Source organism: Ruditapes philippinarum, unplaced genomic scaffold (assembly GCF_026571515.1).
Source record: "Ruditapes philippinarum isolate M1 unplaced genomic scaffold, ASM2657151v2 ctg120_1_1_1_1, whole genome shotgun sequence".
In the NCBI taxonomy this organism is placed as follows: Eukaryota; Metazoa; Mollusca; class Bivalvia; order Venerida; family Veneridae; genus Ruditapes; species Ruditapes philippinarum.
The window spans coordinates 14,813-28,914 of record NW_026860913.1 but is presented as its reverse complement, the minus strand read 5'-3'; the positions used below and the strand labels follow the sequence as shown (position 1 = coordinate 28,914).

The 14,102-nt window shown below is 29.9% G+C and overlaps 1 long non-coding RNA gene across 1 annotated transcript; it reads right to left on the bottom strand.

The window, feature by feature from the left end:
- Positions 1–311: 311 nt before the first annotated feature.
- LOC132713909 (uncharacterized) lies at positions 312–2,664 on the bottom strand. Its single transcript, XR_009623502.1, has 3 exons — positions 2,602–2,664; positions 1,776–1,854; positions 312–731 (listed from the first exon to the last, which is right to left on the bottom strand). It is a non-coding gene; the product is annotated as an uncharacterized LOC132713909 (long non-coding RNA).
- Between the last annotated feature and the right edge of the window lie 11,438 nt (positions 2,665–14,102).

The window sequence follows — 14,102 nt, the reverse complement described above, 5'->3', positions numbered from 1 at the left end:
GGGAATCACGTGACTTTGTATAGTAATACCCACGAGAAAATGGCGACTGCTGAGCCCCGGTAAGTACCTTATTATGTTAAATTAAGGTGACAAACGTTTCTTAAATCAAAACAAAACCTAGCGTATCATATGCGTGTTAATTTTCTTCAAATGACAATACAAAGTGCATTATCCTACGTTTTGTGGGTTTTGAGAACATTGTTTGAATTGGTTGAAAATTGCACAGCACATTCAGCGATAGTAATTCGCACGAAGCGATATAATTTGGTACTAAAATAAAGGAAAATAAGCTTACTTTCTGCACTGAAGACACAAAATCAATCATTTTATTAACATCTGTTATCGTAGAAGTCCATATAAAATATATTTTTGAAGGTATGTAGCCTACAAATGTTCTTTGCAAGTGTATAGTAAGTAAAACGAACAATTTCTGGATAGTAAGTCGCACGAAAACAAAATAGTAAGTTTCACGCACAGTTTCCATTAGCATACATATACATTAAAAGAAAGTTAAAAGCCATATGTAAAGAGATAGAAAATACTTATTTCAATTATTCAAGATCAAATATTTCACTTTTTGTCTATAGAACGAATGCTTAATTGGTTTTAATCATAATATATCAAATGAACTTTTGATGGGATTTGATATTACACGGCTCAGTGTTATTTTTCTGTTGCGATAGTAGTTCTTTGACCTCTGCAGTTTCAGGTGTGTCTTGGCCCTCATTTTACTGTAATTAGAAAGAAGATGAACAAATGTAATTGCTTGTTAATTGGTATGGTGATGTTTATTAACTGAATGCTGATGTTTTTATATGGCGGTATTTGTTACATTTAGTCACTGTGCTACTTAATTTATGAAAATATATTGAAACATTCGCAAGAACAAAATAACTTCTTACAAAAAAAACAAAAACAAAACAAACAACAATGATACAGTGATACAAGTTATGATTAAGGCACATTGTGCCTCAGAATTCCATATTGTTTTAATTCTTTAGAAATGTCAAACATGTGTTTGATAATGTTTAAATAATGCATAAAACGCATGATAGAATTTTATTACAACTGAAAAAAGTAGCGCTGAACATTAAGTGATGTGTCGTTAAGGTAGCAAAATGTAAACAAAGTAGTATTTTGACTTCCATACGAAATACTTATTCACTAAAGGTATACCATTTTCCAACAGAACCAAAGATGCAAAAGATAGTTTGAGTATCTAGCAAATGAGTATGTTTTCGGAAACTGTAACAAGATACCAAAAATAAACAGATTTTTTTTTAAATAAAAATGATAGCATTTAAGAGGCATAATTGACCTTTAAAGAAAAACGAATATTTGAAATCAAACGGTCAAAGATATTTACACTTTTTAAAGTGAAGGCAAGTGGAGTAAAAAAAATATTTACATAAAACAATCTTAGATGCTGGGTTTCAAATCACACCGTCAATGTCGGGACACCTGAGTTAAAGCACCGACGTTTTGTTAGCTAGTTTGATGAAAGAATTCAAGGACTCTGGTCGGACTAGAATCCATAGCGGTGAGAAGTATGTGTATAAAAATCAGGGACATTAAACACTCGGCCATGGACGCCCTGAATATCTTATTTACTTACTCTATCACAAACAAAAAGGAAGAGTTTACGACGTAACACATTTGCACATGGTAAGAAAGTAAGCGTATAGTAAAACATAACGTTTTAACAAAACTTCTTGGGTTTATTTATAAAATCTGCCAGTGTATAAAAGAATAAATTTAATAAAAACTTGGTATACCAGTTGTATGATGGCATTAAATATCAATGTGATATGGCGAATGTCTTCTCCTTTGCGTTTTTGGTCCAAATTGCAGATACTGAAAAGTAAATGATGGTGTTGTAATATTTCCTTCTGTACAGTAATTTCTTTATATAGCTAGTTCTAAGGATAACGTATGTGGGTCCAGTCTAACGTGAAAAGGGGCCAAGTGTAACGTACATTGTTGAGTATCAATTTCAATGTCTCATTTAGTTTTTTTTTAAGTTAAGTAATCTTTAATGAAATTATATGAATATGAATACATGTATTATGAAATAATATGAATTATTATTAAAATACTCTCTCGATATTTGTTTCTCTGTCACCGTAGACGGAACACACACCAAATAATTATAAAATAGCTTCGTCACATTTTAGTAAGCTATTGGAAACTGTGCGTGAAACTTACTATTTTGTTTTCGTGTAACTTACTATCAAGAAATTGTTCGTTTTACTTACTAAACACTTGCAAAGAACATTTGTAGGCTGCAGACCTTCGAACAAAACTTTATATGGAATTCTACAATAACAGATGTCAATAAAATGATTGATTTGGTGTCTTAAGTGCAAAAAGAAGGCTTATTTTCCTTTATATTGGTACCAAGTTATATCGCTTCGTGCGAATTACTATCGCTGAATGTGCAATTTTTACACAATTCAATCAATGTTCTCAAAAACCCACAAAACGTAGGATAATGCACTTTGTATTGTCATTTGAAGAAAATTAACGCGCATATGATACGCTAGGTTTTGTTTTGATTTAAGAAACGTTTGTCACCTTAATTTAACATAATAAGGTACTTACCGGGGCTCAGCAGTCGCCATTTTCTCGTGGGTATTACTATACAAAGTCACGTGATTCCCCCCCCCCCCCGTGAAATTACAAAGGAATTGCAGACTCGGTTTGCTTGAGTCTGAACATGAGGGATAATGAAAACGTGCAACATTACACACGCCCCCTAACACCGGCTTGAGCGGTACTCAATTCTCATCACTTAATAGTGCTGATATACTTGATTATTTACAATTATTTACATTTGATAGCATAGTGTTCTGTCGGCCTATTTTTGTTCTGTTATTATGTTACTGCCACACATAATTTGAATTACTTCTACACATTGAGCATAATTCACTACGCTTGCAAATGGTATTGATTTTTGATATGTATCCTTTATCACCGATAGCTTATATCATGTAGTGCTTTATCAGAATGTAGCAAAACTTTAAAAGATATTTTTTAAATACAAATTTTATCGTTAATGAAATCGTAACTAACATTTACAGTTTTTCTTTAATTTAATGGTTATTGTTGATATCTCAACGATATTTATTTATGGACAATATACATATTTTGATTTAGCAAACATACCGTTATACAATTGTTGTTATAAGAGGCTCTTACTGACATTTGAAGTACCCCCACGCATAATAAACAAAACCATGCATATGTTGTATGAAGAAACTCCACTTAGGTCAAAAGACCTAAAACATGAAATTGTAAAATATTGCATATATCTAGTGAAACCTGTGATATGGTATAATCTGAAAAGAATAACAAAGAAATTAACGCAGAATTATTTTTGTTGCTTGCCGATTTTAAGCGGAAAACCTTGCAAAGCTTTTTTATTATTAGGTCACTTTTCAAAATAAATATAATTATTCTGGAACAAGGGGAAAGGGAATGAGCTGAAAATTTGAACACAAACTTGAACTTGTTGGTTGTTGTTTCACACTATAGGTTACATGATTATTAGCCTTGACCTACATCAATTAGAACAAAAATCTCGGGGGAGTGGGGTTCCACCGTTGTGTCAAAAAGCCTCAGTGAAGTCCCTTTAGTAATTCACAACTTATTAATACTTACTATAATATTCTTAAAATGTTATTCAACAGTATGTTTTTTAGATTTAAATAAAAACTTTAAAAATGTATGAATTATTTAACTGTTTTACGTATAAGGTAACATTATTATTACCTTTAAATTTCTTAAAATCCTCATACGATTTTTCAGTTTGAAATCTCCATGTTAATATTTCTATACTCAGGACAAGTTTTACGATTTCTAATACTTGACTCCTAAAACATGAAAAAAATGTAATATTATTATGAGAATGTTTTAAAATGTTTTTCTTGAATCACGGAGAAACTATTATGACAAACTGTATTTTTTTAAACCAATTGCATAATGTTCATATGTTTTATTAATCATGTCTCAATATAAAAATATAAAGTTTATACGGGTGATCTGAGATCCAAACTGTTAACGGAAAGAAATAAGGAAAGACTAATTAGATATTGATCTTACAAGTACACTGTTAATTTGGTAAGGTCATACCGCTTTCATCCTATCGAATGAAATCATTCAGTTTCAGAAATTGCAAATTCGTCCGAAGTAAATTGTGGAAATGAAATGTAAGCCATGAAAAGCTTGATAACATTGATTCATTACGGTTTAAAATTGCCTGGTTCTTTATTAGCCATAATTAAAACACGTCAGTTTCCAATAACTGCGTTTGTCGTATTTGAGAAGAGTATCGGTTTGTTTTAAGCTAGACAAATCGTCTTGTCTATAGAACCAACATGAAACGTTTTTTGCATAACTTTAAAATTTTAAAAATTTAACAAAAACACTTATACCAGTCAGAACCAGCGGAGGACAGATCGTCACAACATGGGGAGTGTTGACATAAAAGATCACACTGATGTTAGAAAAAACATAATAGTATTTCTGAAAGTCAGATTAAATACCAGATAACACGTGAAGTCGTTTCTTATCTCATCTGTTTACATACGCATTCATTTGTTAACATCTCTTTTAGTTCTGTGTATGACGTGACAATAATCATTGATTAGTAACATATCGTCATTACCGTTGTTACTATTAATGAATTATCTAAATGCTGATATTGACTCTCGCAACGTATATCAGTCTTCATTTATCATACTTTAAATAATATCGCATCATATTTTAATTAAGATGTACACTATAAGTGAAAGCAAATTGGTAATGATGCAAATGTATTTATCTTAACTGATGCATGGAGTTTATAGTTTATTGTGTCTTATTTTCAAATGACATGATTTTCGACTATGAAAACATTAAGTGCAAGTTCATATCAAATAAGAAAGTTTAATATTCTATTTAGTTTTAGACTCGAATGCTTTTAGTCACTGTTTGTATTACCAAAGCATTTTATTTTATGTTTTGATATATTTCGATGAGGTATTTCATGAATGAAATAAAAAATAAAGTTTGAAAATCTTTTTACATTTTCAACATTTGTTTTAAAATACTTTTAGAAGGGGTGATATAGCAGATACATCAAATTTAGCAAATAATTGTCATAGCTAAGCTTTTGCCCAGAGCTAACTGTTAAAACCTCTTACAACTTGTTTGGACTCACATGTAAAAATTTCTTCACATTTATAGTTGCAATAATTGGGAATTCCTCTCCAAAGATAGCAAATATTTGGTATCTTGGTAATTCCTTTTGCACTACTTGGAGAGACACTTACGGAGGAGAAATAAGCAAATACAAAATAAAACACTTGAAGGAATTATGATACCATAAAAAACGCAATTAAAAGATCAATTGACTGCCATGAATGAGAATTTTCAAACACATCATACATAATGCCAATCCCGGTTTGTGTTATTATTCCGTAACGGGACTATGAATGGATTCCAAACAAACATTTTAAGGCATATTGCTATAACATATACGTTGTTGAATGTTTTCTGCTATTATTGTTTGTAAAACCAGTAATCTATATTTTAAATCCATCAAGACATTGAGCATTACATCTTGTTTTTTTTGTTGTTTTTTTTCAGTTTTTTTTTCATGAATACAGTATAATCTATTTACTTTTACAAATTTTCAGTTTTCATCCTTGAATTCTATTTTATCACGTTAAAGATGTGTTGCAGCCTGCTCTTTAGATTTGTTTTCGACAGCTGCTTGTGACAAGCAAACACAATCATACTTGCACACCAGATACCTTGTTCCACACTATAGGTTACATGATGATTGCTGTTTTTGGTGTCACGTTTTTCAAACATTTATTTATTGAACTTAACTTTTTCGTTTATGGAAAACATTGGCGGTGGCTTATCTTTATCACACCCACCCATCATGAGGAAAACATTTTATCTTTCATTGAACAGATTTATTTATCATAAAACTAGATGGTTCCACTTAAACATGCTGAAGCTTTGCTTATTTATCAAATCAGTATATTAAATTTTATATTTAGTGTTATGGATGATTATTTATAATTTACATACAATATTTATTGCATACTCTGCTATTACATCATCAAAGGTGATACATGTAAGATTACATAGAATTATAAAGCTTAGAAAATTTATTAAACCCTCTTAAAGCTTTAAATTGTTTAAAAAGGGGAAACAGCATTGCAACAAATTTAAAAAAGTCATGAATTTTAGGGAACGGGTAAATCAAATATGTTAGATTTAAAGGGTTTTTTTTTTTTATTACGGGTATAAATCGACTATTTGAAAAATTTTTTCCTTTTTTATTGTGTAAATTTGGACGGGCATCGGTTCAGCGTAAGAGTTTGGGAAATATCTTTTAATTAAATATAAAAATTTGGCCGTTTCTGATATCTTAGATAACCCAAAACATTCCCAGCAAATGTGTTTTTTAAAGAAATAAAATGAAAAAAATCAAACTTTTTTTTGGAAATTATTTTAAATGTCAAAGTAGGCAATTTTGCTTTACGTAAGAAATATTGAATTTTCCCACGAGGAAACAATTGTATTTGGGTAAAGAGGATCTACACTTTATTATTATACATCGAGTAAGTTATAGAAGAACATACTACCTTTTCGCGTTCCACGCAGATCACAAAAAGTCACTGTGATATTCTTATTTGTAAATAAACCAGGCCTATGAATCCAAATAATTATCTATCTAAACATAGTTTAGCACAAATGTAAGATCAATATCTAATTAGTTTTTCTTTATTTCTTTCCGTTAGCAGTATGTTTCTGAGATCACCCGTAGATATGTGTTTGATAAGCACAGTTAAACCCATAATAAAAGGAATTTTTTCTTTTTAAACCCCACGAAAAAAAAGAAAAACCAAAACATATTTAAATCATGATAAATGTTCTTTTCAAAAACCCCTTTTTCCGTTTAAAAATTTTATCTTCTGTTAAGAATTTCAAGAGTGTGTTTTTTTGGATACGAATTCCATTATTAAGAAAACCCAACCCCAAATTTAAATTTTTTTAATTAAACTAAATGTAAAACCATTGGGCCAAATTTAAAACCACTTTTTAAAATTGGTTTGTGGACATAAATTTTTTGCCTTCAAATGGAAACCCAAAAGGGGAAAGGGAATTTTAAAATTTTTATTAAAAATTTAATGGGGTATTAATTTATTTAAAAATTTTTTTTTGCTTTATGCCTTTAATTTCAAAAAAAATTGGTTTCTTTATGAAAGGAAATTAAACGACTTTTAGACTTATAGACATGCATTTTCTGGGTGTAAATTTTAAAAAAAATTTAAATGTTGGGTATTTTATTAAAAGCAGACAATTTTAGCATAAATGACGATTCGCAGATATTCCCTTGTCACGTGGGCATTTTTTAGGAGTTTTTTTCTTAAGGGGGTTTAAAAGCATGTATTTTTTTTCAATGCGAATGTATAAAAAATCAGGGAATGAAAAAAATGCTTTTATGCGGGAATACGTTTTGTTTCAAAGACGTCGTTTGACTTATTGTCTTCATAGTTTTGCTTTTTACATTAAAATCAATATATCAATTGAACATTTAATGGAGTAATTCCTATATTAAAAGTCACGTTTATGTTACACGAAACCGTGAAATTAATTTGTACATGCGAGAGTAATATGAAACTTATACATATGATTAAAAAGGTTAACGACATCATAATGCAGTTTTTTAGTGTCCTTAAATCAAGGATGTGTTCAGCAGTAGTATCAGTACGACATTATTTTGTTATTTTAATAATAATTGTGCTATTTGAAACAAATCGTTTGAAACAAAGTTTCATATTTAAACTTCTCTGCCCTGGTGAGTGGAAATGTGCCTAATACGAACATATATTCTTACGTGTTTTTATTGATGAAACATAAATATGGTCTCAAGTTACCATCTTGTATTTTAAAATTATACATTTTCTTATGAATATTTAACCAGAAATGACAATTTTATCACAAATTCCATTCAATAGAATAATAAAATGACATAGTCATTACAACGTTGCAAAATTGATTGACTTATAAGGAATTCAAGTTTATTGGTTTAGCAAATAATTTCCTGTTATTTATCAAACATGATAATGTATCCATCTGCAGCATGATACCAATTCAATATACAAAGTTGATAAAAGAAATTAGTAAAATCAAACAGGAAACTGGCGTGTTTCCAAAAATATGATTGATGAGTTAATTATAATTTGCAACATTCATTTAAATCAAATGATTTCAAACATCATCATAGTTTTTCTTTATTTCCATCAGTGAACTTTATTTAATTAGTTCGGTCTCTTCTACATTTGTTACTACACTTTTCAGAGTAGTGAATGCATGCATGCAGGAAAAACAAAACATTTTCAACATTTTGTTATTTCATTTTACAAAGTTCAAAAATTATCAAACGTCTCTAAATCATTTATAACTCAGGGAACAATACACAAGAGTCTGTAATTCTTTTTGTTACTTTTACTTAGTTAACAATATACAGCAGTCCAAATTGCACTTTGTCCGTTAAGATTTTTAAATCTTGTACATGTAAGTCTATTAACAATAAAGAAGCGTCAGATTTGCATTTTGTATAAGCTGGTTTAGACTTATAAGTATAGTTGTTTATACAATTTGTAAGTCAGTTAACAATACACATGAGTTTTTTTCTGCGTTTTCTAATGCTTCTTAATTTAAACATAAAACGCAAAAAATATTTTTTGGATATTATAATGACATGATAATATAATATTTTGAAAAGTTTGTCTTGAATATAAATATCTGTCATAAGTTCAATTTTATTTTACCTCTGTATTTTGAAATCTGTACATAAAACGTAACTTAATCAAAACACCATATAACGACATTTAAATTTTTTCCATGGCAACCACTGTAGTTTTTTAAACCTATTGTATTACATTCTTAAGAACAGTTTATTATTGGCATCACACCTTTTTGCAAATAAATGAAGTACGAAACATTATAAAAGAAATTCATATAAAATTATTTAAAATTTTCATCCATCTTATAGAAATAAATAGATTGATTTATACTGAGTCTAAGTGTAAATGTCTTTAAATTTGTCAGAAAATTAAAGCTAAAATTCTCCAAATATACGACACTGGGGTTATAAAAGCACTAACAAGCATCAAAATGGATTAAAAATGTCAGTTTGGTTCGGTCCAAAGTATGGATAGCACTAGTCCTTTCCGTTTTTGCCCGTGTGACCTATCCTGTTGTGTTCTGTTGGGCCCAATACCGGTGGTCCTGTGTTGCATGCCACCTTTCCTTGTTGATCTAGCAAGAGCAAATAACTCCTAATACAACATAAAATATAATGTTTACAAAAAGTACAAAAGTATGTCTTCTTTGCTCATCGCTGTCAATATGCATCAGAAACAAAACCAAGTTAAATATACGAGACCAAATCGCTATATTCTTTGAAATGAAATCATTCGGTCATCGGAAATTACAAATTGCTACCGAAATAACGTATGGGACTAAAAGGTGGATTGAAATATCCTCGTACTTTAAAAACAATATTTTGAAATCACGCAATTTTTTCAATTACTGCGTTTGTTTGTCTTTGAGACAAGTAGAGTATTACACTTTTTTATGAATGAAAATGCTTTGATTATTTTAAAATAATTGTCTGATTTATTTCTACTGATTCATGCGTCACTTTTCCAAAATCACATGATAAGATTATTTAAGATTTTATTAGCACGTGTAATGTATACACAATTACGAATAGGCCCATTGGTATGTATTGACTAGATCTGTGGTCCGGAAATTACTAAAATTAGGTTGTCCGCTTTAGTTTGTTTAAGTGAAAATAATAACATCCATCAATGTCAATTAATGCGGTTTCTATGATTTCATATATATAATTTTTATAATAATACCTCGTCCGTGTTCACCGTGTATATCCAGTAACACAGGAATGTGCAAATAATGCATGAATTGTGCAAAAGTAACGCAGAATTGTGCAATTTAGTGGCTAAAAAGAGCACCGCAATAAATAAATGGACCAATATTTTCATTGTACACCAAATTGGAAGATACGGTTGCTGAGAAATTATACTTTAAACCTCATCATAAATATTTCTATGAAAATGTTTATGTTTCTACATCATACGTAAAAATGATGACCTGACCAGAGTATGATAGCTATTTTTAGTTTTGTTGATATCTTTAAACACAATAACATAAATATTTGTTCATGAATTTTTATATTCGGTGTACCTGAGACATTTTCCAATCTACTCGTGTCATATTACACTTAATTTAGCAGATAAAACTTAAGATAAGACCATTTTAACGAGGTATCGCCGAATTCGTGAATGAAGCATTGAACAACGGCTGTTTTCGCATTAAAAGTAGCTAAATGCTATTAAACCAGCTTCTATCTATTGTTATACGACACTTGTAGTTTGAAAAAAGTCTTAGGTATACAGAATATGAAAACATAATGATTTAAATGTGTTAAATGTACATATTTATTTGACGAAACACAACGGTCACCTTCAAAACGGATGATCTAAAGAAGAAAACATATTCCTGAAAAAAAAATGTAATGCTGGTTAAAATATAATGTCGTAGCAGCCGTATGCACTATTTCATTTCTTTAAATTTGATTTAGAATAACATATTTTGGTTCGTTAACTTCCTGTGTTATTCGTTTTGGCAATAGCGTTGCGTTGCACAGATCCGGCGTTACTTTTACGTTATTTGCACATTCCTGCGTTACTGGATATGCGCGGTGGTGTTTTGCCTCTATGTCCTGTAGTTTTGTTTTAAATGCTAACAGATTGTAAACAATGAAGCATCGAATGCTTTCATGTTCATCACGTATAATATGTTTTTCAATTCCAACCTAATTAAGACATTTGGCGTAATGCCTGGTGACTCTTTATTTGAAAAAGCCAACAATTTGTTGAATTTGTTCTTATAAAGGATCACACTTATGTTTGTATAAAAAATCAGTTTGAGTACCAAAATCAAAAGTAAAAAGTCGTATCTGACCTTCCCTGTTTAGATATGCATTTGTTCACATCTCTTTTATTTCCCTGCATGACGTGACAATAGTCATTGATTAGTAAACATAGTCATTACCGTTGTAAATATTCATAAATCATCTCTTGCGATGTGTATCCGTCTATAATTATTATACTTTTAGTAATTTCACATAAAATTTCCCCACATTATTCATTAAGGTGTACACTAATGGTGAAAATAGATAGTAATGTTGCTACAGAATTTATCTAGATTGATGCGAAGAATTTACGGTATACCGTGTCTTTATTTAAAAATGACATGAGTTTTGGCTATAAAAATAAAGTTAAGGTTACTCTTTTGTCATACTTCTGTTTTTTCAAGACAGACACATAAAATAGACCTCAGAGATGAGAAACATGTTATTTTCATTCTTTTGCATGCCCGTTAACATAAAAGTGTAATAGTAGACATTGTTTAGACTTGAATGCTATTATTCACTTTTCGAATTACCAAAATCACATCGTTATCTATTGCTATTTCAGAAGGAAAAGATAATGTTTGTTCAATATAATATTGATGTAAGTATTCAAGCTTTCTCATGGGCTTTCAAAATTGAACATGTTCTCATTTTGTAAAGACGTTCGAATGATCACATGTGTTTCCAAGTAAATGTTTATTGTATCAAATTCCGTTTTGTCACTTACTTATTTCATGTTTATGTATATTTTTTGAAGAGGTAGTTCATGAATGGCAAAACAAAAGTTTGATCATTGGTATATAATTTCAGCATTTGTTTAAATTGCAGGCATTGATCAGTTCTAAATTTAGGATTTTTCACTACGTATGCTTAATATACTTTTCAATTTAAAATTATAATTTAAGAAATTTAATTTACAAACGGTAGTATAGCATATACATAAAATGTTGCAAATAGTTTTCACAGCTAAACCTTTGTATCATGGCTTATCTAATTAAACCTCTGATTGTTTGAAACGTAAACTCTCCTCTTTTCAGACACATTTATTGTTGCAATAAATGGAAATTCCTCTCCAAAGATAGCTATTAGTTTGGTTTCTTGGTATTGCATTTGTAAACTTCTTGAACAAACACTTCAGGCGACAAAATAGGCAAATACAAAATGAAATACTAGATGGAATTATGATTCATTACACTGTCAACTTGAAAAAACGTTATCATTTTGATGCATATTACTATAACAACAACGCTGATAAACTTCTCTTCCGATAATGCTGTTTGTAAAACCAGCTATATTATAATTTCGATTCATGAAGACCATTACGCACGACATCCTTATTGTGGTTCTTGGTATTTTCAATTCATACAGTTTAATGTATTTCATGATAGATTGCTCCAGTATTCATCAATCTTGCTTTTTAAGTTGGTTTTTGACAGCTGCTTGTGAAATGAATGTTTTTTTTACCTCCTTTCTTCCTTTCCGAATTTCCCTGAATTAAGTTTTTTGTCCTTGTTTAGAGCAAACACACTCTTCAACTTGGGAAACAGACACCTAGTTTTACACTAAATGTTACATATTGATTGCCTGTGAGGATTTTGTCACCCAATTTATGTACGAGTTATTCAGTAGTGTAATCAGGATCAACACTTAGTTCAAGCCCTTAGCACAAATGCAAGGTCAATAACAAACAAGTCGAGGTTTTGATGCTAAAGCATCAAGTCGCCGGATGGTAAAATGATTGTATTATCATAAATATTATAAAATATCAGTTTAACTAATGTTCCAAGTATAAAGAAAAGAGAAACAATATGTTGAGTAACTGTTTATTCACAATAAATATCATATTTGAAGCAAACTTGCTTAGCAATATTGTCAAGGAACTGCTATGATTATTAAATAAGCAAGTATTGTTTGGCAATATTGACCTGAGACTCATTAATATTCGGAAGGTGTCTCGTTAGTTTACGTAACTTATTATGATTAATGCTGAACAATTTATTGATAGTATAGATATCGATATTAAATCAATTAATATTGCTCAATGGCCTAGTGGAAAATTTAAGTGACTCTGAAAATATATATGTTTTAATTATTGCATGAAACAATGCAATTCTACCGTAAAAGTGGTATCTGCATAAACAAAAATTATTCTTATGCGCTATCGAAAAAAAAAATAATTTAGTTGAAATCAATATTCCTGACGTTACGTACGATATAGTTAACGTTTAATTGCCTTTCAGTTTGATAAAACATCAACAAAAAGACATTTTATTAGTTTTCTCTATGTATCTAATACGATTCCGGATCCCTACCGTCATACCGTTATGGTTACATGCGCGACGGAAATCGACGGAATATAACGAAGGCAACGATTCTTTAGCATAAATCTATTTTGTGATGTTCAACCTAAACCCAAGGTTTTGAAAATTTATGCTTTAATGTGTAAATTATACTGACTTTTCTAATGATAAAAAATATAAAACTTATTAATGAAAAATAACTTTGTAAATATTTATACAAAATTACTATCATTTGCATCTTATCAGCGGCCAAACCTTTTGCCAACTATTCACAAGTTACCTGTATGTCTTATCAGCAATCTGTTACTATTAATAGATTTTATAACAATAACATACAACGTGTAATCACGTGATTCTCACAAAATAACAAGGAGAATTTGTTTATAATTAGATAAAATAATGAAATATAGTAGGTCTCATAAGATATAACCAACCGAATAAAAAATATTTAGAAAGTTGTGAAAGAAAACACCACCTTAACCGGTCTATTGATTTCATTTTCTTCCCGTGCAGATCACAAATAGTCACATGGTTAAGGCAACGTGATATTTTAAGTTGTAAATTAACAAGATCTATGAATCCAGATAATCACTTACTTAACCTGGTTTAGCACAAATGTAAGTTCAATATCTAATTAGTTTTTCTTTATTTCTTTCCGTTAGCAGTTTGTTTCTGAGATCTCCCATAATGATATCTTCGCATAGCACAATTAGACCCATGATGAAGATGCTGATATTGTGACATCAAATTAAACTCTTCACATTACCCTTTGAAAATAGGAGAAATCTAATAATGATTTA